The sequence below is a fragment of the Herpailurus yagouaroundi genome, unplaced genomic scaffold, assembly GCF_014898765.1.
Source record: "Herpailurus yagouaroundi ecotype Mexico unplaced genomic scaffold, PumYag 192, whole genome shotgun sequence".
NCBI lineage: Eukaryota > Metazoa > Chordata > Mammalia > Carnivora > Felidae > Herpailurus > Herpailurus yagouaroundi.
In genome coordinates, this window is record NW_024412423.1 from 16,799,137 (window position 1) to 16,826,975 (window position 27,839).

General features: G+C 38.2%; 1 pseudogene; it reads right to left on the reverse strand.

The window, feature by feature from the left end:
• Positions 1-9,823: 9,823 nt before the first annotated feature.
• LOC121010846 (40S ribosomal protein S7-like) lies at positions 9,824-27,580 on the reverse strand (annotated as a pseudogene).
• Between the last annotated feature and the right edge of the window lie 259 nt (positions 27,581-27,839).

A 27,839-nucleotide genomic window follows, 5' to 3' on the forward strand; every position in this document is an offset into this window, starting at 1 on the left:
CGTTGATGGCTTTGAGTGCTGTTGGATGTTCAGAAGAATCGTGCTTTTTCTAAGGATTATATTAGCATTACGAGATCTGAGGAAGAATACCACAGGAGTGAAATGTCCACGTCCCATCAGGGCCACATGACATGCCCATGAAATCCCTGGTGATACTAGTCTTCATCCTTGGTTACGGTAGTGTTGGTCAGGTGTCTCTACTGTCAAGTTATTTTTCTTGTTGTTCTTACTTGATTCTTTGGAAACCAGTCATTAGGTTGAACCAGTGCCCACTTTTAAATAGTGTGGTGGGCGGAGTTAAATAGTCTCCTCGCCTTGAATGAGGGCAGGGCTCATGAATAGAAGGGGACAGCAGTGAAGGTGATGGCATAGTCCATCCTGTGACTGCTCTGCTCTGTGAGACAGAAGGGAGATGTTCCTGGTGGATTGGAAAAAGTAAGCCCCCTGTTGGGAGAGCATCACATGGTTAAGAACTGCGAGTGGCCTCTAACAATTGGGAGATTTTAGTTAATTTGTTACAGAACCATGAAAAATAAATGGCTCCAAATGACAGGAAATTGATACAAATACTTAACACATTTTGTTTTTGCTGTCAACACTGTCTTCTGGGCCTTGTCTGTGGATTGAAGCTAAATGTAGAAAAGCAATAAATCCAGGGCATTATTATCATGTATACTCTACTGCAAAATTTCTATAGGTGCAAGGATCCTATTTCTTACATTCTAAGCATACAAGTCAGGTGAATATTAGTTTCTCCTACTCTACTGCTCAAAAATCAGACCACAGTTTAATTTGCTTCAGATTTGGTTAAAAAATTTTGTAAAAACTGTATTTAAAACCCTTTGCTTTTTAAAAAGAAATACCCAAATCTCTCCAAACATTTAGTTATTTCTATTATTGAATATAGTCAGGAGATTTTTATTTGAAGACAGACATTTTAGAGTGTGTTGATTCCTATTCTCATTTGGACCGTATCCATTCTAGGCCTGATGAACAAATTGCATTTTAAGATGCGATATATGCTAAGATATATAGAATCTGGACGGCTTATTACATAAAATCTCTTTTTATTGTTGAATTGCTTATTAATCATGATCACTTTTGTTTATCTTACTCTTCTTTGTTACTGAGTATCTTCATATGGCCAATAATGAGTCATTATTTGCTCAAATTTAGAAATCTAAAACTGTGATGATAGAATCTTGAAAAAAGAAAAAACAAAAAAAAATGTGGCACCAGGCTGGCCCAGTCAGTAGAGCATGCAACTCTTGATATCTGGGTTGTGAGTTCAAGCTCCACGTTAGGTATACAGATTACTTAAAAATAATAAAATCCTAAAAAAAAAAACAAAAACAAAAACCTGATGATAGCAAGTATTTGGTACGGGTTTCTGTTGTATATGTACATGTGCTTTACTCATTAGGACTCTCCCCTGAATGAGAATGCTGAGTGTAAAGGCTGTCTGTCTGTATTTCTCTGAGTTAAGTCTTATTGACTAACAGTTCATGTGGTCGGAGCCAGAGAACTGCCTTGTAAATTAGGAGTTCCCCACATGCCAGAATGAGGACTTCTTCTGGAATATCCACACCCACAAAAGTACTGCAGCATTTTCCAGGCAGCTCTTGATAACTCTGCACAGATCTTTGCAAGAAGCTAAGAGTGTCTTATGCTGCAAGAGGGAGGTAAGCTATGTGTATGTGTGTACTTGGCTGGTGTATTTGCTCTGTAGACAGACATGATAGGAAAACTTGTATTTTATTTTACTCCTTTCATTCCTACGCTTTATGCTGCATGCACTGAGCTGGGGCTATTCAGGGGTTCCTCTGGGTAGTTTGGCTTTTACCTCCATTTTAACTCCTTTGTGGACTTTATTTTCATTAGTATATTTCCATGGACTTTCACAGTTGGAGACAATTATTAGTCTCTAATTCCCTCGTGACCACCTACAATTCTCTTGACTCTTACAAGTTGATTTATTTTTGTGTTGCTTGTTAGTGACTTGCCTCCATAGTTGTTTGTTTACCTGCCGGTAGCCGATGTTCTTGTGGACATGGGTTTCTTAATGGTAGTAGTTGCAGGCTCAATTTCTTGGGTTTTATACTTGGCCCCCAAACTCTGCCTAATGCACCACTTGAGAAGAATGACTTAATTTGTGTCTCAGCCAGGACACAATCAAGATTATTACTGCTGTCTACTGCATAGAGTAATCTGAATATGACTTCATTTTCATTGCCATAGCATTTCTAAAACTGTCTTAGGATTTTAAAATAACCTTCTTTGTCTTAAAGACCATAAGCAGATGCAGAAAAATGCCAGCAGGCAGAGGTAAACTGAGAATATTCCAATGTTCCATCAACACATCTTGAAAATTCTTCATCAGTCTCACTGGTGAGTGATTCCTGACCAACATCCAGAATGCTAGGCTTAGGGGCCAACAGAGAAGAAAAACAGCAATAGAACGTTGCTAAATCCTGCCCCTTGGTATAACTTCTCCTCAGTGTTGATTTCATGATGATTGCTTTTTTATAATTCTGTGACTAAATGAGAAGTTGATGAGTCATTACATAATTAAATAACCATGAAACAGCAGGACGCATACTCTGGGCACTCTCAAACGAGCAGGACGTGTTTTCACTTCACTGGGTTGATAGAGGAAAGGTGACTCTTGGGGAAACTTTTTTTTTTTTTCTTAATACATTTTTTTAACATAGAAAACATGTACATCTAGGGGTAAAGAGAGGACTCACATCAAACAAAGCAACATTTTTATTAATTGTATAAAATTTTACAGGCTATTAACCAAAGAAGAGGTACAACCTTTAAGCTTTGCTTTATGTCTTTCCGCGATTTGGATTAAATGATCTTTTCCATCTAGGTCTGGGCTCTGTCTCTGGCAGAGGCATCAAAAGATTATTGTGGGAGGGCTTGATTACTGTCATAACAGTGTCAAAAAATTACTTGAAGAGCCAAAATACACTGATGATCCTCATTGATCATCAACATACATGAATCTCTATAAAACTTGAACATTTTTTCAGTAGTTAATAGTTCAGTTAAAAACAAATCTATAATGAAAAGAAGTAAAATGCTATTACTGCTTAAATAATCCCTTTTTCATTGTATTTGATAGGGTACAGATGGGGTTCTCTGTGATGGGTCCCCCTTTTCCTTCCCCTCGTGTCTGCTTGATGACTTTAATGACCACTGTCCACTGTCAGGTTCAGGTGCTAGCAAGGATGGAAATGATCCCTATTCTGGTTTTGTAAGGCTGATGGACTCTGGAGTTGTATTCACTTCCTTCTCTGTATATTAGTATACCCACTAACTTGACCTTGCTTGGACTGTTTGTATCCGTATAGCTCTGGAGCACTCTCTCATCAGTTACACACTTGAATGTCCAGAGGTGTTTACTATGTCCATCTGCAAACTTCAATATCTAGTGAGATCATATCCAACACTGATTCTGACAAGGCCCTGTTTTTTATGCTACTTCTCTCTGAGATAAGCCTGCTGGTGGTGGTGGTGGTGTTTTTTTGTTGTTGTTGTTGTTTTTTAATTTTTGAGAGAGACACAGGAGTGTGAGATGGGAAGGGGCAGAGAGAGGGAGACACAGAATCCAAAGCAGGTTCCAGGCTCCGAGCTGTCGGCACAGAGCCAGATGTGGGGCATGAACCCACAAATGGTGAGATCATGACCCGAGCAGAAGTTGGATGCTCAACCGACTGAGCCACCCAGGTGCCCCAGTGTTGTTTTTTTGACACGAAAAAATTTTTTCTTGGTATCAGTTACTCATAACAAAAATGTCTTCCCCTCCTCCAGCTTGAGTGTTTAAGATCACTTCTGGATAGACCCTCATTACTGACTTCTGAAAACAGACGACTCCCGCTGCCTCTTGGCACTGTCTCCCTCTGCCACCTGCAGCAGATGTTGTTTAAGTAATTTATAAAATCACTTGCCCTCCTGGTCAGTTACATTTCCCAAAACCATTAATTTCTTTCTAATTTTCTCTTTCCTTAAAGGCAATGAAACTTGGCTGGTCCTTGAAATATTTTCTTCACTTGGAGGCACCTGGCTCAGTCGTGACCTCTGCTCAGGTCATGATCTCATGGTCTTGTGAGTTTGAGCCCCGTTTCAGGCTCTGCCCTGACCGTGTGGAGCCTGCTTGGGATTCTCTCTCTCTCTATCTCTCTCTGCCCTTCCCTGCTCATGCTGTCTCTGTCTTTCTCAAAATAAGTCAGTAAACGTAAAAAAAAAAAAATTTTTTTTTTCTTCCCTTTGGGTAAAGCAAGTTCGAAGTTTTCAAGAGAGTATATGCTAGGACATACCTAAGCCATTCAACCTCGTGCCTAGGAGTTTGTTGATCCACAAAGCATAAGTAACTTAATTTCTAATACCTGTGTTTTAATTGGCCTTCATTTAAGGTGTGATTTAACGCAACCCTTCCGTATGTACCTTTTGTAGTCTGTCTTGATGTGTAAATCTTTTGAAACTAGAAGGAGTTAGGAGCACACATTTTGAGGAAAGTACCTTTAGGGTATAAGCAGTGATTAATATATGCTTGGAATGACCTATGCAGTCGAGGCTCTTAGGAGAGGGAATATTCCCTATTTCATGTAGTTTGGTAATCGTCAAGTGCTGTATGTTGTTGAGTGTCTTAGAATTCCTAGGCAAGTTGCTGAAATTAATTTTTTTTTTTTTTTTTTACCATAAAACAGTTGGTATTTTATTTTGCCGAAGATGATACTCAGCCTTTTAAAAAGCAATCTGGGAACATTTGGTGACTGAGGAGCACCTCAGGTCGGGGTCCTCTAACTTGCCATTTTCATTCAGTGAACACTTCTTAGTGTCTTCTGGGTGAAAAGTACTGTATTGACTGCGACAGTTAAAGAGGTTATATTATCCTTGAACTAAAGCTGATGACAGTTGAGTAGAAGAAACAGTAAGAACTAAGCATGAGGTAAAACAGAAAGACTTGGTAGAAGTACAAATTTCCATGGAATCAGTGAGAGAGGTGCTATTGCTTGCATTTGGAATGACACCCAAAGCTATGGGAAGCCTGCATTTGGAATGACACCCAAAGCTATGGGAAGCCTGCATTTGAATTAAATTTGTGCACCTCTCTTAGCAGCCGTCTCTTGGTTGGAGAGGGGAGAATGACGTACCTGTCTTACCTCACCCAACCAGCTTCTAGTCTTGTTTGTAACCTAAGTTTCTTGCCCTGTACAATTAGTTTTAAGGAACTAATTTTGTACCTCTTGAATTCCTTGCTAAATTGTACATGGAATGCAGAACATAAAATAGGTCTTGAACTTTTTGTGGGCAACACAAGAAATGCCTTGACAGTTGTTCAAGAGTTTTCCATTTTTTAAAATTTTTTCCATTTTTTTTTCTTCCCTTTGGGTAAAGCAAGTTCCAAGTTTTCAAGAGAGTATTTGTTAGGACATACCTAAGCCATTCAACCTCGTGCCTAGGAGTTTGTTGATCCACAGTCAAAGGATAAGTAACTTAATTTCTAATACCTGTGTTTTAATTGGCTTTCATTTAAGGTGTGATTTAACGCAACCCTTCCTTATGTACCTTTTGTAGTCTGTAGTCTGTAGCCTTGACAGTTGTTCAAGAGTTTTCCATTTTTTTAAAGGATTTTTTTTTAATAGTGACCACGTGTGCCAGCGGAGTGGGGGGAGGGGTAGAAAGAGAATTTTAAGCAGGCTCCATGCCCAGTAGAGGAACCAGACATAGGGCTTGATCTCATGACCCTGAGATCATGACCTGAGCTGAAATCAAGAGTATGACCCTTAACCGACTAAGCTTCCCAGGTGCCCCTGAAGAAATTATGGAAATAAACATGAGGTATAATTATGGAAATAAACATGAGGAGCGTTTAGAAGTTTAACTTGAGTTGACAAGTTAACCTCATATCTATTTATAGCGAAGGTAAAAGTGACAGAAGAATGAGGAACCTGGGTGTGTTTGTGTGACCAGGATCTCAATAATATCATTTTGTCCATTTGGTCATTGTGACATGGTCTGGTTTTTTTTTTTTTTTTTTTTTTTTTAATATTCTGAGAGAGAGAGCGCACACAGGGGAGAGAGTGCACACAGGGGAGGGGGCAAAGAGACAGGGAGACACAGAATCTGAAGCAGGCACCAGGCTTGAAACCACGAACCATAAGATCATGACCCAAGCTAAAGTTGGACCCTTAAATGACTGAGCCACCCAGGAGCCTCTTGATGTGTTCTGTTAGACATCAGTATCTTCTACTTGCCTGCTGACCCATTCAACTGCTTTACGGTGCTGTTTCATTATTATTATTAACAGGTGTATAAGAAGGCAAAATTAAAACCAAATAAGTGTAAAGACCTCAAGGCGGGTGGAGTATAGTGGGGGTACAGCTAAGTGGGAGGAGGCCACATTTTCAGATTTTCAGCTGCTTATTTGTGGACATGTAGGGCTTATAGTTTTGTTGTGTCCAATGTGCCCTATTTAATATAATCGGGGTACGTTTGTTTCTCTCAAAGGTTTCTTTCCATTATTAAATTTCAAAAGCTTTTAATAATTTTATAAAGCTTATAAAGACTAGTCCTTTTATGTTTTGGTAAAACCATTTATTAAAAAAATTTAATGACTGATGCTACCTTGAAGCCATCTGAGGGTTCTGGGCTGTGGAGAGCAGAAATTAATGATGCCTGACTTGTCTAACTTCTGCAGGTGGAGGAGTGCCTTTGGATCAGGCGCCCTCTGGGTTGAAGTTTATTAGAGTATGAACATTCTACTGAGCTATCACTGTGGTACCTAAAACAGCTTCTTTTCAGAAGGATTGGGCCTCTTTGGTAGCTGACTCAACAGGCAAATGACTACTCCCAGGGCACATTAATAAACACCCATGTTCTTGGCTGTTGTGGATCTGTGAACCAATAGTACCCTTGAAGCAGGGATATTATTAAGCTGAGCAGCTTCGAAGTCTACTCGGGTTTGCAATTAAGCAGTACTAAAAATTAATAAAAATTATAGGTATTAAAAATGAAGGTAGTAAACTATAGCTATTGACCATTTTGTAAATTTCAGCATTAAATAATGTTTTATATATATATATATACACATACATATATATATGATTATAAATAATATTACAAACTATCCTCCGGTACAAGGTAATCGTTTACTTTTAACCTTTAACTGGCTAATATCTAAGGATTTTTTGGTTTTTTGCATAGTGAAATAGATGGTGATACAATTCTAGCTTTACCTGAAAATTCTGTTTTACCCGAAAAAAGGTTCCCAGAAAAGTAAGTTACATATTTCTTAAATTTTAATAGAATGGCTCTTAAAATTATTTCACATGATACATAAGGCATGAAGCATTGAACATTGTTTAGCTGAAATTCCAAAAGAGATGGCAATTTAAAGGAATGTTTGTTCTGTAATAAACCTTGGGTCAGAGGTAGCCTCTGGATATTGCATTCTTAAGATAGGATCTAAGGATTTGCCCTATATTTGCACTATAAAATGTTTGATTAAAGTACTGGTATGTTGGAAAAAATACCTACAGTGGATTTGGTAAGATAATTTTACACGTAAACAACCCTGGCACTCTTGATCTTTCGTACTCTGGTTTACTTTTTCTTTATACTTTTTCTCAAATCACTTATTAACTACTAGACTGTTACTTTACTAATCTATCATGTGTACAAATCACTTCTTTCTCTCCATGGTAGAATAAAAGGTATGTGCCGGAAGAGATCTTTCTCTAGAATGTTCATTTACAAGCATCTCCAACAATGCCAAGAGCATTGTAGTTATTCAACAATAGATATTGTTGAATGAATGAATTAATAAGAACAATGGGTTTTTTTTTTCTCAAAAAGCATCATTCTTACATGTGCTATAATTTTTATTTAAAATTTGCTTGGGGCGCCTGGGTGGCGCAGTCGGTTAAGCGTCCGACTTCAGCCGGGTCACGATCTCGCGGTCCGTGAGTTCGAGCCCCGCGTCACGCTCTGGGCTGATGGCTCAGAGCCTGGAGCCTGTTTCCGATTTTGTATCTCCCTCTCTCTCTGCCCCTCCCCCGTTCATGCTCTGTCTCTCTCTGTCCCAAAAATAAATAAACGTTGAAAAAAAAATTAAAAAAAAAAATTTGCTTAAGATTAGATATTTAAAATACACTATGGGAACTTAAGTTATTAAAATACTTATTTCAAATACTTATTCCAAATTCTGTTCTAATATCGTTTAAATATTCTGTACTTTTTTATGAAATAATCTTGGTTCCTTTATATTTCATGCTAACATTTTAAGAAAAATGGATTTAAGACTTAGAATTGACAAATTACAAATTTCACTTTTAAATCAACAATTGCTATTTTTGCTGATCGCAGCCAATTTCTTTGTTTCCTACTTTAAGGCCCCAGAGTATTTCTTTTAAAGACACACTTAAATTCCTCTGGAAATAAAAGGTTATACTTGACAGGAGAAAGAGAAATTATATTACCTATAAGGTATACTGCTCTAGAAAAAATGAGAAATTTTTTATTACTTATATAAAAATACACACAATTGGAACTTTCTAGTCAATATTTATATTTTATATCTAAAAGTCTTAACACAGTCTGCTTTAATAAGGGCTGCCTGAAATGGTGCTTTTAAAAATGCAATGAAGGTGGGCACCTGGGTGGCTCAGTCGGTTAAGCGTCTGACTTCGGCTCAGGTCATGGTCTCAAGGTTCATGGGTTTGAGCCCCACATCAGGCCCTGTGCTGACAGCTTAGAGCCTGGAGCCTGTCTTCAGATTCTGTGTCTCCCTGTCCCTCTCCTGCTTGCTCTTTCTCTTTCAAAAGTAAATAAAAACTAAAAATTCAAAAAAAATTAAAAAGGCAATGAAGGTAAACAATGTAATGTTGAAGTAACAAATGTATAATGTATACATATCACTTGTTTTATGTATTTTGTTAGGTTTTCTACTTACAGAGAAAGTGAAATCCCCTCAAAATTAACCACTGATGGACAGAAGTAGAGTTTTCTTGGTTAGTTTTGATAATTTTTGTATTTCAGCTTCTATTTCCTGTTTATTTATGAAGACTGTATTTTCCTCTACTTATGAGAACATCCTTTCCTCTAGTTCTTTGATTGTATTTATACTTCCTGTGTTAAATATTGTCTAATAAATTTACCATCTTAGCCAATTTAGGTTAGGTATCTACAGACTGGGTTTTTTTTGTTTGTTTGTTTTAGCTATGTTTAACAATACTTATTGTAATTCTTGCATTTTTTTTTTTTCATGTGGAAAGCACATTACTGAGAAAACATTTTGTACAAACGCTAAGGTTTTTTTCTTTTGAGCATGCAGTTAAATTATTAATTGAACATTTAGGACTTGTGTAGTCTTGATTTAATGCTTTCTTAGAATCTTTGGAATGCTTAGGGAAGTTTGTCAAGCCCCTGTTACTTGGGATGTCAATTTTCAAAATGTGATTTGCTAATCTTTAAGGACTTGGATTCAATTTGTTTCAGGTTACATTCAAAGTAGGCCTTACCTTCGACCTTGGGCCTTACTTCCAGAGTTGGCGTTTGGTCTTTGCTGAGTGCACATGATATTAATGCAGTAATAAGGAGGTGTTAATAAGATGTCTCTGCTGCGGTTTTCTTGGCAACATAAAACAAGGAAAATGATGTTTTAGCTTGTTTGGGCTATGAACTTGTCTTTATTATAAATGTTTCTGGGTTTTGTGTGAATGATATTTTGTCATCTTTTTTTTACAGCTGAAACTCTGGGGATTTAAAATGAGCATCTTTTGTACGACCTTCTTACACGAAAAACAGTTGAAACTTAATGTTCCACATCATTCTGTCATGCATTATCTAAATAAACCTTTGTGAGCTGCATGGCATCCATTTTGAATTTTCTTGCCCAGCGTAACTTGGGAGGCTACATCCTGTAGGACCACATGTACACAGCTGTCAGAGTGTGGTTTCTTGAATGCATTTATTTTTTTTTTTATGTAGCTTTTTCAAGTAGGCTTAGTCAAAATTCTCCTGAGCATTGAAGACAATGTGCTTCCCACTCAACTTTTTCTCCAACTCATGGACTTAACAGACTTTTTTTCTAGAAAGATTTCAGTTGAGGAATAGAAAGAACAGAAGATTGTAATAGCTTTCTGATGACCGTCGACTTCAATTTCCTTGGCTGCTATTATATTCAGCTCCCATAGCTGGTCCTTCACATATGAATTAACCTCCAGCCTAAGGATAAGGAGAGTCTGAGAGACATAGAAAAGAAGTGGCGTGGCTTTTCACCTTTAGGCTTCACCATCTTTAGGGCCCTACCTGAGTTACGTCCTGCTGGTTGAGCGCTGGCCCAGGAAGAGAATGCTTTACTTTTAAAGTTGCCTCAGCCATGTATTAGAAACATCAGATACTGTGGTATTAAACAAGATGACCAATGAGGCTGTATTCCAGTTCATAGTCTACTTTGACAACCCTGCCTTGTAATGTCAGTCAAATGTGTCCCATCTTTTCCACCTTGACTGCCACAATTTCTGTCTAGATATTGATAATTACTAGCTTGGCTTATTGACACAGATTTTCCTAGCATCCACTCTGGAAGCCCAGTAATTCCTTATCCACAGAGCTATATAGAGGATACAGCATTTTAAAAAGGCAAATTGGGGCGCCTGGGTGGCGCAGTTGGTTAAGCGTCCGACTTCAGCCAGGTCACGATCTCGCAGTCCGTGAGTTCGAGCCCTGTGTCGGGCTCTGGGCTGATGGCTTGGAGCCTGGAGCCTGCTTCCGATTCTGTGTCTCCCTCTCTCTCTGCCCCTCCCCCGTTCATGCTCTGTCTCTCTCTGTCCCAAAAATAAATAAACGTTGAAAAAAAAAATAAAAAAAAAAGTTTAAAAAGGCAAATTACTTGGAATGTGAAATTCTCCTTTGCATTAAGTGGAAACTATACATGAAAGGAATGAAATAAGGAGGAAGAGAAAATAGCCTTGAAAGAGAACAGAAAAGCATAACGTTTTGAACAGTTGGGTTCTTCACTCCTTGAACCATAACTTTTTTTTTTTTTTTTTTAATTTTTATTTATTTTGGGCAGAGTACGAGTGGGGAGGGGCAGAGAGAAGGGAACAGAGGATCTGCTTCGGATCCTGAAGCAGGCTGACAGCAGCAAGCCCAATGTGGGGCTCAAACTCATGAACTGTGAGATCATGACCTGAGCCGAAGTCCAACGCTCAACCAGCTGAGCCACCCAGGTGCCCCAAACCATACCTTCTGCAGGTATGGCTGCAGACTTCTCTTTATAAGCTATATACTATATTCAGTGCAGTTTTGCCTGTTGTCTGTCCCACTGAAAACCAGCTTGCTCCCATACGATTGACTCCCTGTCTGTCCCACTAATATGGATGTCAGTGCCCATGTTGACTGCCACTTTAAGATTAACAGCTTCTGGGATGCCTGGGTGCCTCAGTCCGGTAAACATCTGACATCGGCTCAGGTCACAATCTCGCAATTTGTGGGTTCAGCCCCGTGTAGGCTCTGTGCCGACAGCTCAGAACCTGGAGCCTGCTTCAGATTCTGTGACTCCTCTCCCTGCCCACCCCACCCCCCGCTCAGGCTATGTCTCTTTATCTCTCAAAAATAAACATTAAGTATATTTAAAAAAGAAAGATTAACAACTTCATAGACCGTTCACCTGGCTTTGAATTTATTTTCTGAGATACTACTTTTTGGATTGTCTCCTCTTCCCTAATTGCCAATCCCAGCTTTATTGTGAAGGCGGTAGTGGTTAAGATTGATGGACCCAAGTTTCTGAGTACATTATTCTACAATATTCCGCCTAGGTTTCCAGATTCAGGTTTCCTTTAAGTTAAAAACAAAAACAAACAAAAAAACCCAAACCAAAACAAACAAAAAACACACAAAATTATGCTTCTGCATAGTTGGGCAGGGTAAAAAAATACCCAACTGGGCTATGAGATAGACTTTTTTTTTTTTTTTTGCTTTCAACTTTTGAATACATATGTATTGTACATGAATGCATGTTATTTTTTGGTGTGCTGTACACAACAGCAAGTGATTTAAACTGTGTTTCTATTTTTGGAGTGCTTTCAGTATTCCAGAGGACACAGACCATCACGATATTGAGAGTTGTTCTACAATAAAGAAGTAGAGGGGTCATTCAAGTACCTCTTTGAAACCTCTCAGTCCACCAAGTCAGGTTTTTTGTTTTGTTTTGAGAATAATTTTTAAAAGATTTGGGTCACCAAGGAAGGAGTTAGGGTTATGTGGAAAAGATGGCAGGGACCTCAGCGTCTTCATTGGGTGGATGGGGATTATTGAGAGAAACAGCAGGAAAGGTAAATGGGAGCTTCTTCATGAAGACCCTTGTGAGCCTTGTAGAGAAATTTGGATTGTATCCTGATGCAGGACATGTGTATTCAAAACATCTAGTAATCTTACTCCAGCCTGGAGTCTTAGTCCGTAGGTCTGAAGTGAAAGTTGCTTTCCTGCATTTGTAATATGCTCTATGTGTTGCTGATGCTGCAGGTTTGTGGCCCACACTTGAGATAGCCTTCTCCTAAGGGACATAGTAAGAATTTGAAGTAGATCATGAAATCCAATCATGACTTGTTTGTGTTCTGAAAAGATAGCTGTGATTTCAGAATAGAGAATTACCTGAATGGGGCAAGATTGCACCCAGCAAGTTTTTTTAGTAGCGTGTGTTAGTAATCCTAGTTAGATGTAACAGGGACTTAGCCTGCTAGATGGCCCCAGGGATAGAGAGAACTAAGCACATTCAGAGATGCTTAGGAGGCAAAGATGAGGATCTTGGAAATAGGTTGGATTTTGGAAGTGAAACAGAAAATAGACAATAAGGATTATTAGATTCCTGGTTTGGTCAAATTTATAGCTGCTCAATGTGACAAAGTGTCTGTGGAAAGACTGTAAAACATGCAAACAATATGAAAAGGTGCTATTTTTTTTTATTATAAATTAGAAATACCTGCTTATTATCTGTAAATTTAGAGACGTAATATGTTTGGCATGAATACAGAATCAAAAATAAAGAGTTTTTTTCTTTGTTCTATGGTTCAAATAGAGACTTCTCTTTTCTTAAATTGTTATATGTTGACGGGCTCTGTGCTGACAGCTCGGAGCCTGGAGCTTGCTTCAGATTCTGTGTCTCCCTCTCTCTGCCCCTTCCCTGTTCATGCTCTGTCTCTCTCTGTCTCTCAGAAATGAATAAATGTTAAAAAATTTTTTTTAATTGTTAAACGTTGAGATGAGTCAATAAAATGAACTCACTTGAGTTTGGCATGATGGACCCAAGGAACTGTTAGTGATGTAGTTACCACAGGGAATGTCTTCAATTTCTCCTGGCTGTTACCTTTCAGCTCTGACTTTGTTCAGTTAGACTCTTGTGAGTGGGTAAAGGATTATGATAAAACATCTATTTCAAGATAATTTAAATCTTACTTTGCTAAATCCATTGATGTTGAAGTTTGGTTTTTTTTTTATTTAGTAAAATTAAATTTTTTTTTTTTTTTTTTACCAATCCTCTCTGGTACAGTGGGATAGCTAATTGGGAGTAGCAACATTGCTGACTAAATAAGCTTGTCCCATTATTGTTATTTGTGCAAATTCAGTTGGTACCTGGGCTTGTCTTGCACAGATAAATGTTAGGGCTCTCAAAAAATGTTTACACTGGGAAGAGTATGTCCATGATGGAAGGTTCTTGGAAAAATTTAGTCCTTGGATTCTGCTATACCCCCCATATTTCTCTTCAGAAGAACTACAATTTGAGAGGAATCTTGTACTTGATCAGACTGTGGTTTAGAGCCATGATGACTTCTTTGCTCAAGTCTGAGCTTTGTAACCGTTGTCATCTTGAGAGTCGTTTGGGGTGCTCGCCTCAAAGAACACTTTTTTTTTTTCTGATTCTTTGTAAGCAATGACAAAATTAGAATGTTCAAGAGAGAAACCTAGTTTATTCTGGGTTCTAGCAAGAAGCAGAAACGGGATATGTACATACATGTGTACATATGCTTTGGGGTGTCTCTATGTGGAAGTTCATTAACAAATTATTTCACGTGGTTATGTGGGCTTAGAAGTCTCCCATTCTGCCACCTGCAAGCTAGAGAACCAGAAAGGCTGGCAGGTGTCCATCAGTCCAAGTCTGAAGGCCTGAGAAGCAGAGATGCTAATGATACGAGTCTGGTCTGAGGCCAAAAGAGATGAAATGGGATGTCCCTGCTCCACTAATGAGGCAGGAAAAAAGAGACCTATCCCTCCTTCCTCTGCCTTTTTTGTGTTCAGACCCTCCTCAGATTGCTTGATGCCCACCACGGTGGGGAGGGCAGTCTACTTTATTGGGTCCACTGATTCAAATGTTAATCTCATCTGGACACATCTGCCCCAAAAGTCATCACAATAATTTAATCTACCCACCCCATGGCTCACTCAAATTGACACATAAAATGAACCACCAGTCCACATCTTATCTACTTGGCCCCCCACCACATTTCCTTAAACCATATCTAATTTCTAAATAATAATAACAAGGTCTTAATTCTGCCTATTAGGCAACAACTGTCCTGTGTACAATTGAAAATGGAGTGGCTGCTTCCCAGTAAAGGAGGTAAAATCCTTGAATAATGCTTTATCTTTTCCTTGATATCCTATAACTTACCCTAAGATGTTGAATTAATAATACTTGACTACTAAGGTACAACATCAATACATGTTATGTTACACGGTAAGGGAATAAGAGGAAAGAAAAGGTGTGTGTGTGTATTGTACAGAAATAGTCCTAATTTGTGTGATGGTCCCGTGGTTGTAACTGGTATTTATAATTACTTTCTTCGCCTTCTCATTCTGTATTCCCTTTGTATTGAGGAAGCACATCAGTTGGTCTTGATTCTGAGCAGTTAGAAGTCTTCCTTGGATTGGGTTAGTGTAGTTTTCTATTGACCTTAAGTATAGGACATGATGCTACTAAGTGATGCCCTTAAGGAATTGCCTCTGTTCCAGACAAACTCTTCCTTGCTTCCGTTATAGAGTAGGAGTCCAGTTTTATCTTGGTATTAGATCAATATACCCCAGTTAACAGTAAAACTCCCTTTGTGGCCAGGTCATTCAGAAACATTAGGAGCCCAAGGTGGCCAGCCAGTGGCAATCTTCCCTTCCAGATAAATGGACTCATTTTATGTCTGTTGATAGATTTCCTACCTGTGGAAATAAAACTGCTTGGCCAGCAGAGCATATTATGTCAAGAACAAAGAGCAAAAATTTTACTACTAGATATCAAGGGTAGTACTGAGTGGTTCCACTGCCATTTCTCCTCCTTGATACTTGGAGCTATTTATTCTGGCTATTGGAAGAATAGCATCATATATTGGATATTGATTGAGAGTGTATGTAGCATTCTAGGGTATCTTGTTGAGGACCTGTAAAGAATTGCTACTTAAATGGCACTGTAACTGAGTCATCAAAAGGCCATTACTCTGTTTTATCTAGCTAGTTGCCTTGGGGTGGTGAGGAACATAGTAAGACCAGTGAATTCTATGAGCCTGGGTCCATCACTGTCCTTCTTTTGCTATAAAAAACTTTCCTTGATCTAAAGCATTGCTTTATGGAATACTATGCTGATTGATAAGGCATTTTATGCTGATTGATAAGCCCCAGACTTCATCATAAAATTTTTTTATCTTGAGTTTTCTAATTATAATCCTTCGATATCCCTGGACATTCAAACTATTAGCTACAGTCCATGAATTGGTATATAATTGCACATCTGCCCATTTCTCCTTCCAAGCAAAGTAAAAACCACGTGCACTGCCCATGGAGAAGATTCCCTTCCCCGTTTTCCTTCAGAGATTTCCCACAGAGGGTTATAGTGCTACAGCTGTCAACTTTAAGGTGAGACCTGCATATCCTGCAGAATCATTTTTAAACTAGACTGTCATCTTCTATCAGTGATTGTAAGAAAATATGTATAAGGCCCTAGATGGGGGCTGGGAAAGAGAAGGCACTTTAACAGGAACAGTGATCCGGGGTTTTTGAGCCACTTCTTGGAACTTATTTGTGCCTTAAGAAGCTGCTCAGGGCTGGTCATGTGTACTTGTTCCATTTGATGATGGAGTATTGCTGTGCACACCCAACTTAATGGCTTGGTGATCAGGTATCACCATTCTAAATTAGTTGCTATTTTTTGCTCACTAGCCCTAAGCAGCTTATTGTCCTCAATATACTAGACCATTGTATATGTACTTACAGAAGGTAAAGGTGGTCAGTATCTCTCAATTAAATTATGACATATGACTGGAGAGTTGGGATAAACACTTGAGGTAGGACCAAGATTAATCAGCTAACATCATGGCATTACATAAGTGAAGGTGTATTACTGGCCTTGCCAGTTGAAAAAAATACATTTCTGGTGTCCATTATGGACAGAGATGGAGAAAAAGCTGTTTTCCAGATGAATGGCTGAATACTTGGTACCAGGGGATGTGTTCATTTGCTCAAATAATGAAATGACATCTGGTACAGCAGCTGCAGTTGTAGTCAGTACCTAGTTAATCTTAGAGTAACCTACTGTCATTCTCCAAGGCCCATCTGTCTTTGGCTCTGGGAAAATAGGAGAGTTGAATAAGCATGTGGTGTGTAAATCTGTCTTTCAAGTCCCTGATGAGGACACCAGTCTCTGCAGTCCTTCCAGGAATGTGGTATTACTTTTGCATTATTTTCCTATGCAGAAGCAGTTGTAATGGCTTTCACTTGGACTCACTTACCAGAATAGCCGCTCTGTAGGTCAGACGTTTCTAGGGCTTGGGGTTTCTACCAGTTCCTGAGTACGTCTGTTGTATTTGTACACTCTAAAACTGTGGGGAAATACTCATAGGATTGGTTCAGGACCACTGTGTCACCTGAGAGATGGACCAGAGGAAAAACTCCATTGATCTCCTGACCCCTCTAAGTCCTTACTTTAGTGGGCCATAGTCATGTTTCATGTCTCCTGGAATTAGTGCCAATTCAGAGCCAGTGTCTAGTAGTTCCTGAAAGTTGTGGTTATTTCCTTGTATTGTTACCCTGTGAAAAGGCCAGAGGTGCCTTTTATGAAGGCTGGGTGAAATAGGAACCGTATAAATTTTTGGTGGTATAATGAGGTCCTTGCTGGAATGAGGTCCTGGCCTCCCCTCTTGAGTCGGTTTTAGGTCTAGAAACCTCTGAGAATGAGGAGCTATGATTCTCTGTGATTGGGTTTACACTTTGGTTACACAGATTGAATAAGAATTTAATAAGCTTCGCGTCTATTTTACTTGTAAGAACACTAAAAGTAGCTAGTCAATGTAATAGGTTTTACATGAGTCAGATTGTTGTGATTGCTTCTGGACTCAGTATCCATTTACACACATTCCTCAGATTTCTGTCTGTAAAAGTTACAAAGGTCTGAAAGTTCTTTTGGAGTATAACACATGTCCTCCAAGATCACACATTTTACTTCATTGGTAGGGAGCTGCTGGGGCTTGTGTCTAGTCCCAGATCCAAAAGCTGAGGAGGGCGATGGAGTGGGTCCTGAGGAGAATCACAGGAGGCCATTAGAGTTACATCAGACAATACAGTTTTCCTCACCAGAAGTGGAGGGAAGGCAGACCACTAAAGGGGGTGAGGAGAGGCCACTTCTACTGACCATAAAGTCTCATCAGAATTACTGGTCCGGTATTTCCAGCTGCACTTTCATTGTAATTCAACTGATGATACGATAAGATGTTGCCCTGGATTTTCAGGAATTTCAACCCTGAGGGGATAGGAGATCAGGGTCTCCTTAGGACACACATGGTGCTCTTAGGTTATTTATGCTGTGTTCAAGCTAGGAATTCAAATCCCTAAGCTCCTCCTTTGTACCACTTTGTCCAGAAACATTAGGAACAACCAGATGACTGCTATTTTTGGAAAATATGAGTTTAAAAGGTATCACCCAGGTTCCTACTTTTTATAAGGGATTGGTTAGGAGTATACAATGTCGACTATTTTATGTATCTCTAATGCCACATCATGCCATAGGATATCCATGTGCTCCGTTACTAGAAATCCTGGAACCAATTTAGAAAAAATCATCTTGAAAATTCTCTTCTCCTGAAACCACTCCTGATACCTAAATCTGTAGTAATCCGCATTCTCTGGACAAAAAGAACCAATAGGGGAAATTGTATATATATGTATTCTTTGTATATATCTGAGTATATCATTTCATCATCTGTAAATATCTGTTCTCCTCTATCTGATATATATATATGTATGTATATACATATATATCACATACGTGTAATGGGATGTAATAGGGATGAGCTCACATGATAATGGAGGCTGGAAAGTCTCAGGATCTGCCCCCTTCCTGCTGGAGAACAGGAAAATCAAATTGTGTCATTCAGTAAGAATCTGAAGGTCTAAGAGACCTGCTGATGCAAATCCTAGTCTAGGGCAGGATGAGATGAGGTGAAATGAAATATCCCAGTTTACTCAGTGGGGCAGGAAAAAAAAGGTGTGAATGCCTCCTTCTATGCAAGACTTACTGGATTGGTGATGCCCAACCACAATGGGGAGGGCAATCTACTGAGTACATGGATTGAAATAGTAACCTCAACTGGAAACAGTGTTATAGACACCTCTGGATACCATGTATGATTTGGACACCCACTGACCCACCCAAACTGACTCCTACAATTGACCATCACCCTGAGAAATCTATATTTTTTAGTAATCCTCTCAGCAGATGATTTTCATGTGTACACATTTGACTTCTGGCTCACATTATTCTTCCGTAAGAAATTTGATTCCCTACTGTATAAAAATTGAGTAAAATGTTCACCCAAATATGCACACTCTAGAAAGTAGGTGAAAATAATCCAATTTTAGGTTCTTGAGAAAAGAAATGTTTGGACATTTAATCTTGGAAGATTCACTGGGCTGTCTTATAAAGGAGTGCTTAAGTGGATGGGATAGTACAGTAGAAAGTGCAATTATAGAATGTCGTAGGTAAATGGAGTTCTAATAAGAAATTGTCCTGGTTATCCTTTTACTTTTTTGTTTTGTTTTGTTTTGTTTTGTTTTGTTTTGTTTTTGCCTTTTTTAGATTTGCTATGGTGTGCATTATTGGAAAACTTACCAGCAGGTGGTAGCGCTGTTTAACAAATACATCTCTGATCACAAAACAAGCATTTGTGAATGAATTCCTGGCTGCAGCACCATTTCAATATGTCACAATATGGAACTGTGATTCAGAAACCCTGACATCATCATTTTGCAAAAATTATCTCCTCTACTTAAAAATCATGAGTAAGACAGAGATAAAACATCACAAACCAGGACAATTATTCTTAAGGGTGAAGCAAAATGACTGTGACATCCTTGAGAAGGAAACAATGCTATGTAATGGCAAATACTTATCCTTTAAACAATCGTTGGTTATGCTCTCATTTATTTTAGGATGGCTCCTTAAGAGCAACAATGGTGGTCATCTTGTTGGATCCTAAAAGGTTGAAAATCAATGATTTTCCCATTGGATATATAGTCAACTATTTTTTGACTATTTTTTAATTCCATTTTATGTCTGTGAGGTGTAAGTTGCCAAACCCAGAAGTTTGTTGGGTTTAAGAGTAGTTCTAGCTTCTGAATGCTTTTTCAGGCACAACCATTGTTTACCTAACATTTATACCTTCATGAAAGAAAGGGCTAATGTCCAAGAGAACCCCAACAACTGCAAGGTATTTTTCAGAGGAAATGGTATCTACAAGTACCGTCTGTAGTATTCAAAGTATTAGTTACATAGTATTTACTGTGTATTTACTGCTTATTTACTCAGTTTACTGAGTATTTACTTTGTGCTGAGAAGTGTACTAATGAATAAAGGGATTCAGAGATAAAGAGCCCAGACGATGCCAAAAATTAAGAACTTTGGTTCTTTTTTTTGATGTGACAGATATTTATTGATCACATTCAATAGACCACACATGCTATTAATGGCTGGGGCCATAGGCTATACAAGACATCCCTAATTCTCAAAGTTACATCTTCTGCAGGTGAATTATAGACTACCTGTAAACAAGAGCAAACAGATCAAGTACATAAGGCCAGAGACCAGAGTCAGGAAAAGGAATTCAGTCAGGTTGTTATTTACTATTTCCTTCCTCCCTCCCTTCCTCCCTCCCTCCCTCCCTCCCTCCCTTCCTGTTTGAGAGGGAGAAAGAGAGCACAAGTAAGGGACGTACAGAGAGGGAGACAGAGAATCCCAAGTAAGCTCTGTACTGTGAGTGCAGAGCCCCACATGTGGCTGGATCCCATGAACCATTAGCTCATGTTCTAAGCTGAAACCAAGAGTTGGAAGCTTACCTGACTGAGCCACCCAGGCACCGTCCCCCACCCCCCCAAGTTGCTACTTAGATTAAAGCCAACTTGGACAAGATGGTAGGAAAAGAGATTTTAGGTGCACAAAATGATACCTACAAAAACAGGTATTTGATGTGCAAGCAGTATAAATAGTTAATGATTATGGGCTTTGGAGTCAGAATGACCTGAAATAAAGTAATAACTCTACCACTTACAAACTGAGTGGTTACTTTGGTTTTTTTGATGGTTGGTTTCATCTTGTGTAAAAAAGAGGTAAGAAGTGGGGCGCCTGGGTGGCTCAGTCGGTTAAGTGTCCGAATTCGGCTCAGGTCGTGATCTCGCGGTCCGTGAGTTCGAGCCCCGCATCAGGCTCTGTGCTGACTGCTCAGAGCCTGGAGCCTGTTTCAGATTCTGTGTCTCCCTCTCTCTCTCTGACCCTCCCCCGTTCATTCTCTGTCTCTCTCTGTCTCAAAAATAAATAAAGGTTAAAAAAAAAAAAAAGGTAAGAAGATCTACTGTATAGGCTTATTTTGAGAATCCTATGTTAAAATTAGTCAACATTAAATTCCAGATGGGGAAACAACCAATTTTCTGGAGGTACCTAAAATACTTAACAGTTTAGTGTCCAGCATACAGTTCCTTATATAAAGTGTGGCTTTTTATAGCAGGCAATGGGAAGTATAGATTCTTGTATAGAAGGAGGAATCAGTGAAAAGATACTTAAAAGGTCTGAGGTGCCTGGGTGGCTCAGTCAGTTAAGTGTCTCACTTTGGCTCAGGTCGTGATCTCGGGGTTCATGAGCCCCGCATCAGGCTCTGTGCTGACAGCTCCGAGCCTGGACCCTGCTTTGGAGTCTGTGTCTCCCTCTTTATCTGCCCCTCCCACTTGATCTCTCTTTCTCTCTCAAGAAAAAAAAACATTAAAAGATACTTTTAAAAGGTCTCACATCAGTGTGTACAGGGTGTTTGAGGACAGAGGAAATGGAGGCAGGAGAAGGAAGGTCATCTCAGGAGTATGGAGGTCAATATGACTTTAGATTTGAATAAGGAGTTGGAGAGACTTAATGAATTGTCTATGACATCAAGGGCGAGAAAGGATTGAAAAGTGATTCTAATAAGGGAGCCTGGGGAGCTGGTGGGTGGTTATAACTTTGGCAAAAATAAGAGGTGATTTTTTTTTTTTTATGTGTGAGGAAAGCAAATTATTATTAGGGAAAGAAGCAGTCGAAGACACAAAGCACCAGGCAGAAGGGTCAAGATCAACGCTGAACATTTCATTTGAAGATAATCTGCTGACTTTCAAATTGTTCATTGAAACCAGCTGCTATAGCATGGTTGAAGGGAGTAGGGGGAAAAGGAAAAAAGAAAACCTCACATAAGTATATTCCAAGAAAGATAATTTCTGGTGCTGACAGAACATTCAGGAAAGTGATAAAAGCTTCACAGCAAGCCAAACTCTGTTTACATGAACTTGGAATAGCAATTGCCCCTTTCTTTGCAGCATTTCCCCCCAAATCCTTAAAGCCCCATTCTCCTTTAACGATGTCATGACTTGAATTGAATTATAATTCCTGATACTAACACATAATAACTAATTTAGCGTCTGGCTGAGGCATGTATAGTAAGGTCAAATAGCAGGTACCTCATATTCTATTAAATTACTGTGTTCTTCAGAAAAACTTAGTTTCCCTGGGTTTGCCATATAGAATGCAATGTCTTTCTGGAACAAACTGACCACCCATAAAACCTGCAAAAAGATGGAACAGTAAAATCCTTTTCTGAGCCTCTGGGAAGAGTTCCCTAAGATCCTATCCCTACAACTGTGTCCAGAAACTATTCTGAATATTGAAGTAATAGGCAACCTTATTTCTATCAGCCTGCTTATGTCGTGCCAGTATTATCTTTTGGCATTATCTTTTTACATGAGGGTATGAGCTTCACTAAATGTTAAGAGCATTAAAGACAATAAAAAGACTATTAAAAGAGTGTCCTTTTAAGATTTATAAATGTATATACACACAATATATACACACATAATGTGTATATTATGTATATTATGTATATATATAATATGCATTTATATAATATGTATATATATATAATGTATATAATATATATATAACTGATTTGTCAACTGTATGTATTCTGGTAACTACTATGGTGTTTCATGATGTAGAACGTTTCCATGACTGAAAATACCCCAGTGTCTGTGTGCTGTCAGCCCCATCCCCTCACTTCTGGCCATTGGCAGTCATTCCTCTGTCACTGTAGTTATAACTTCTAGAATTTCATACAAAAGGAATGATGCAATGCATACTTTTCTGTGCCTTTCACTTAGTATCATGCTTACATTGTTGTGTGTATCGGTAATTTGTTCCTTGTTATTTATTAATTTGAGAGAGAGCGAGAGAGCACGCGCACACGTGCACACATGAGTGCCATTGGGTGACAGGCAGAGAGAGGGAGAGAGAGAATCCCAAGTAGGCTCCATGCTGTCAGCACAGAGCTGGATGTAGGACTTAAACTCACGGATGGTGAGATCATGACTTGAGCCGAAATCAAGAGTCCGATGCTTCATGCCCTGAGCCACGCAGATGCCCCTTTGTTTTTATTTATTAACTAAATTCCATGTTTTAAAAATTTACTAGTTTTTCCTGTATGTTTTTTTCTAGGATCCAATACTGAATGTCACATTACATTTGGTGGTTATATCTCTTTCGGTTCCTCTTGGGCTATAACTCTTGGTCAAACTTGACTTGTTTTTGATGACCTTGATATTTTTGATAAGTACTGATCAGGTGGTTTAGACAGTGTCCTGTTTTAGTTTATACGATGACTTTCTCATGGTTACGCTAAAGTTGAGGTTTTTCAGAATAGAACCACGGAGGTGAAGTGGTTCTCCAATCTAGCATATAAAAGAAACCTAGCTATTAACATGTATTATCACTAATGTTAATTTTGAAATCTTGACTGTTTCTCAGTTTTTGCCTCTGAATAATCACTTTTTTCCTCCTTGACATACTGTGGTCGAGAGGAAAGTCATTGTAGCCTGTACTTTCCCACAGGGTGTTGTGTTCTACCTCTTTAAGGAGAGGCTATCTATGTAAATAATTTGGAAGTCTACTGTACAGGAGCTTCCTCTCTTATTCCTCTGTATTCATTTACATAACCATTTATTAAATTAATGTGGACTTATATGATTTTTTTTATACTTTGGTTAACCCCACCAATATTATGTTATTCGATTACTCAAATTGTTCAAGCTTTGGCAATTGGGATCTCTTTTACTTGATGGGATATAGTATTTCACCAGGCATTGTGATTTTTGCTTTATCATTTTGTGAAGTTTTCTTCTATCTCAGATTTGCTGGGATGTTAAAAAATTTGGAATGCGTATTGCAGTTTGTCAAATACTCTTCTAACACTTGAGTTGATCAGATGGTTTTTAGATATCTTTTTAGTTATCAAATACTGTTAAATTCTTGAACATTAAATCAGCCTGACTTTCTGGGGAAACCCAGGTTGGTCATGACTTAACCATTTTTATAGTTTAATTTGTTGAAAATCTATGTTTTTGAGAAATATTTGTTATTTTCTGGCAATGTCTTTGTCTGAGGGTGTTATCAAGGCCTCATAGAGTAAGTTAGAAAGCATTCCTTCTCTTCAATTGTTTTAAAGAGTTTTCTGTAAAATTGGTATGAATTCTTCCTTAAATGTTGACTAGAATTCACCATTGAAGCAACTTGGGTATGGAATTTCCCTTTTTAATTATAAATTAAATTTGTTTAACATACGTAAGGCTATTCAGGGTATCTATTGTTGGGTGAACTTCAGTGTATATATTGCAAGGAATTTATCTCACACGTTTTTGAGTTTTCCATAAAGTTTTTCATATATTCTTATCCTTTTAATGTCTATATAATCTGTATTGATGCTATATCTTATTTCTGATATGGTGCATATCCCTTTTTTCTTTTTCAGTCTGGCCACATGTTTATCAATTTTAGTGAACTTTTCAAAGAACCACGTCTTGGTTTATTTTTTGCTATTTGTTTTGTTTTGTTTTCATTTTTACTGATTTTTTCCCCTTCCGATATTATTTCATTTAATCTTCCTGATTTGGGTTTAAATGGCTCTTCTTTTTCTAGCCTTCAGTTGGAAGCTTAATTCATTGATTTTCATACCTTGTTCTTTTCCAATGTAGGAGCTTATTTCTATAAAGGCTTCGGTAAGTGTTGGTATCCTGTCACAAATTTGGATACGTTGTCTTTACATTTTGATTTAGAGAAAAACACTTAATAGTCTCCCTTTTAATTTCTTCTCTGACTTACGGATTATTTAGAAGTGGTCTATACCACATGGCTTATGTACCATAAAATTGTTCCATTTGGGGGGCACCTGGGTGGCTCAGTCACTTAAGCGTCTGACTTCAGCTCAGGTCATGATCTCGGTTTGTGAGTTCAAGCCCTACATTGGGCTCTGTGCTGACAGCTCAGAGCCTGGAGCCTGCTTCAGATTTGGTCTCTCTCTCTCTCTCTCTCTCTCTCTCTCTCTCTCTCTGCCCATCTCTAATTTGTGCTCTCTCACTCAAAAAAGTTAAAAAAATTTATTAAAAAATTCTTCCATTTAAGCTTAAAATTCAGTGGTTTTTTTTTTTAAGTTTACGTAAGTACATAACAATCGCCACTGTCTAGTTTGTCCACATTTCTGCTGTCTAAAAAGATTCCTAATGTCAATTTGCAGTAAATCGTGGTGCTTATTGTCAGCTCTTGGCAATCACTAATCTACATTCTGTCTGTAGAGAATCAACTTTTGTGGGCATTTTCTCTCAATAGAAATATAATGGGTTATTTAGAAGTATGTGGTTTATTTTCTATTATTTGTGAATTATCTGAATTTCCTTCTTTGGTTGATTTGGAATTGAGCTTTATATCATTTTGATTTTTAAAAATTTGAGATAGGATTTATGGTCTGTTTATATAGAGTATTTTGGAGACTGCTCCATCTGGATTTGAAAAGACTGTATGTTCTGTGGTGAATGGAGTGTTGTACAGATAACAGGTAAGGTAGGTTGATAGTGTTGTTCAAGTCTATATACCTGCTGGTTTCCTATCTAGTTGCTTTCTTCATTATTGAGAGTATAGTACTGCAATCTACAATTGTTGAAATCTCTCTCTCTTCCTTTAATTCCATCATTTTCTTTATTTTGGTTTTTGGAGATAGTATGTTAGATTCATAGGTTTATATATTTTGTATTTTTGTTAAATTGACCATTTTAGCATTTTTTTGGTCTGACACTGTATTTTTTTTCTTTCTGATACTAGTATAGCTATTGTGGTTTCTGCTAGCCTAATAGAGCTTTCTTCATTTTTTACTTTCAGTCTTTTTGTGTAATTAAAACTGAATTTCTCTTGGAGAGATAGTACAAGTGTGTCATATTTATATAGTTTGAATTTTGTGAATCTATGCATTTTGATTGGAAGATTTAATCCATTTACATGGAGTATAATTATTGATATGTTTGAATTTTTAAAAATATTTTTAATGGTTTTTTTCATTTTTGTTTGTGAGAGAGAGAGAGACAGAAAGTGAGCAGGTGAGGGACAGAGAGAGACACAAACACAGAATCCGAAGCAGGCTCCAGGCTCTTAGCTGTCAGGTGGGGCTCGAACTCACGAATCGTTAGATCATGACTGGAACCGAATGGGACGCTTAACTGACTGAGCCACCCTGGCGCCCCGATATGTTTGAATTTCTGTCAGCCATTTTGCTATTTGATACTCCTCCTTTACTACTTTATGTTGGATTAAGTAGATCTATTTTCGGATATCACCTAAAAATTGTTTTGGGGGGTTAGTTTTTCAGTGGTTCCTTGAAAATTATAATATACATGCTAAGTTAAAATCAGCTTCAGGTGAATACTAACCTAAGTCAAATTAAATAAACTTTGTTCATATATAGCTCCCTCCCCTCAGTTATCCTTTGGGCTAGTCTTTTTTTTTTTTTTTTCTTTTTTTTAAAGAGAAAGTGAGAGAGTGTACAAGCTGGGAAGAGGGGCAAATGGGCAGACGGGTAGGGTGGGGGGAGAGAAAAAGATAGAGAATATATATTAAGCAGGCTCCATACTCAGACCAGAGCCTGATGCAGGGCTTGATCCCACAAATCGTGAGATCATGACCTGAGCTGAAAGCAAGAGTCAGACACGTAACCAACTGAGCCACCAAGGTGCCCCTCCTTTGTAATATTCTTATCATAAATATTATATTTTAAAATACTAGGCTAGAAGTTATGAAAGAGTTTGATCATTTTTATTATACATTTCTTATCAGTCAAGAGAGAAAAATATATTCAGACTTGGTTTCATATGTAGCTAACAAATACCTTTACTGGTGCTCATAATTTCTTCCTGGATCTAACTTACTTTCTGATGCCATTTGCTTTTTGCCTGAAGGGTTTCTGTATTTCTTATAAGTCAAGTTTGCCAGCAATGAATTTTCTCAGTATTTGGTTATTTGGAAACGTCTAAATTTATCCATTTGTTAAAGAATACTTTGGGACACATGGGTGGCTCAGTCAGTTAAGTGTCTGACTCTTGATTTCAGCTCAGATCATGATTTCAGGGTCATGGATGAAGCCCCGTGTTGGGCTCAATGCTGATCTCTCTCTCTCTTTCTCTAATAATAATAATAGTAATAATAATAATAATAATAATAATAATAATAATAATAATGGTTTGAATAAAGAATTCTTAATTGCCCTTTTTAAAATATCTAGGCCATAGTGTTGCTAGGAGGATCTAGACTTGTTTTCAGAAGTAGTCTATAATAATTTTCTGTTGAACATAACAGTTGCATGGAACACCAGCATCATAAAGTTAGTCACCATATGGATCAAGACCAAAACAAAACTGTGTAGTCATATCTGAACACAGATATTAAAAAAAGAGAACATTGCCCAAAACACACAAATACCCAGACCTTTCCTTCCCATGATTAAAATGATTAATATGAGTGACTTCTGCCAGTTCATCAAGTACAGGTTTGCCTCATTTCATTCTTTCTGTTTCACAGATAAGAGCTTTTAAGATAGAATCATAAAATTTCCTCCCCTGTGTGGCATCATGTAATCCCTAGCCAAGACCTCTTCTTTGAGCCCTCTTCCAAAGCATCCAAATCCTGTTACACCCTCTTACCGAGACACTTCATGGTTCCCCATGGTGTGTGGTCTCCCCTGCCATTGGAACAGGTTATAAAGCCAACTTTGTTCAACTATAGGTGAGTTACTTGTCTCTTTGGCTGATGAGCATTGTCACCTGAATTAAAAAGGATGAAGGTTATGGGGCACTTGGTTACCTTGGTCATTAAGCAAAGTTCATGAGTTCAAGCCCCACCTCAAGCTCTTTGCTGACAGCGTGGAACCTGATTGGGGTTCTCTCTCTCTCCTTCTCTCTCTGCTCCTCCCCTG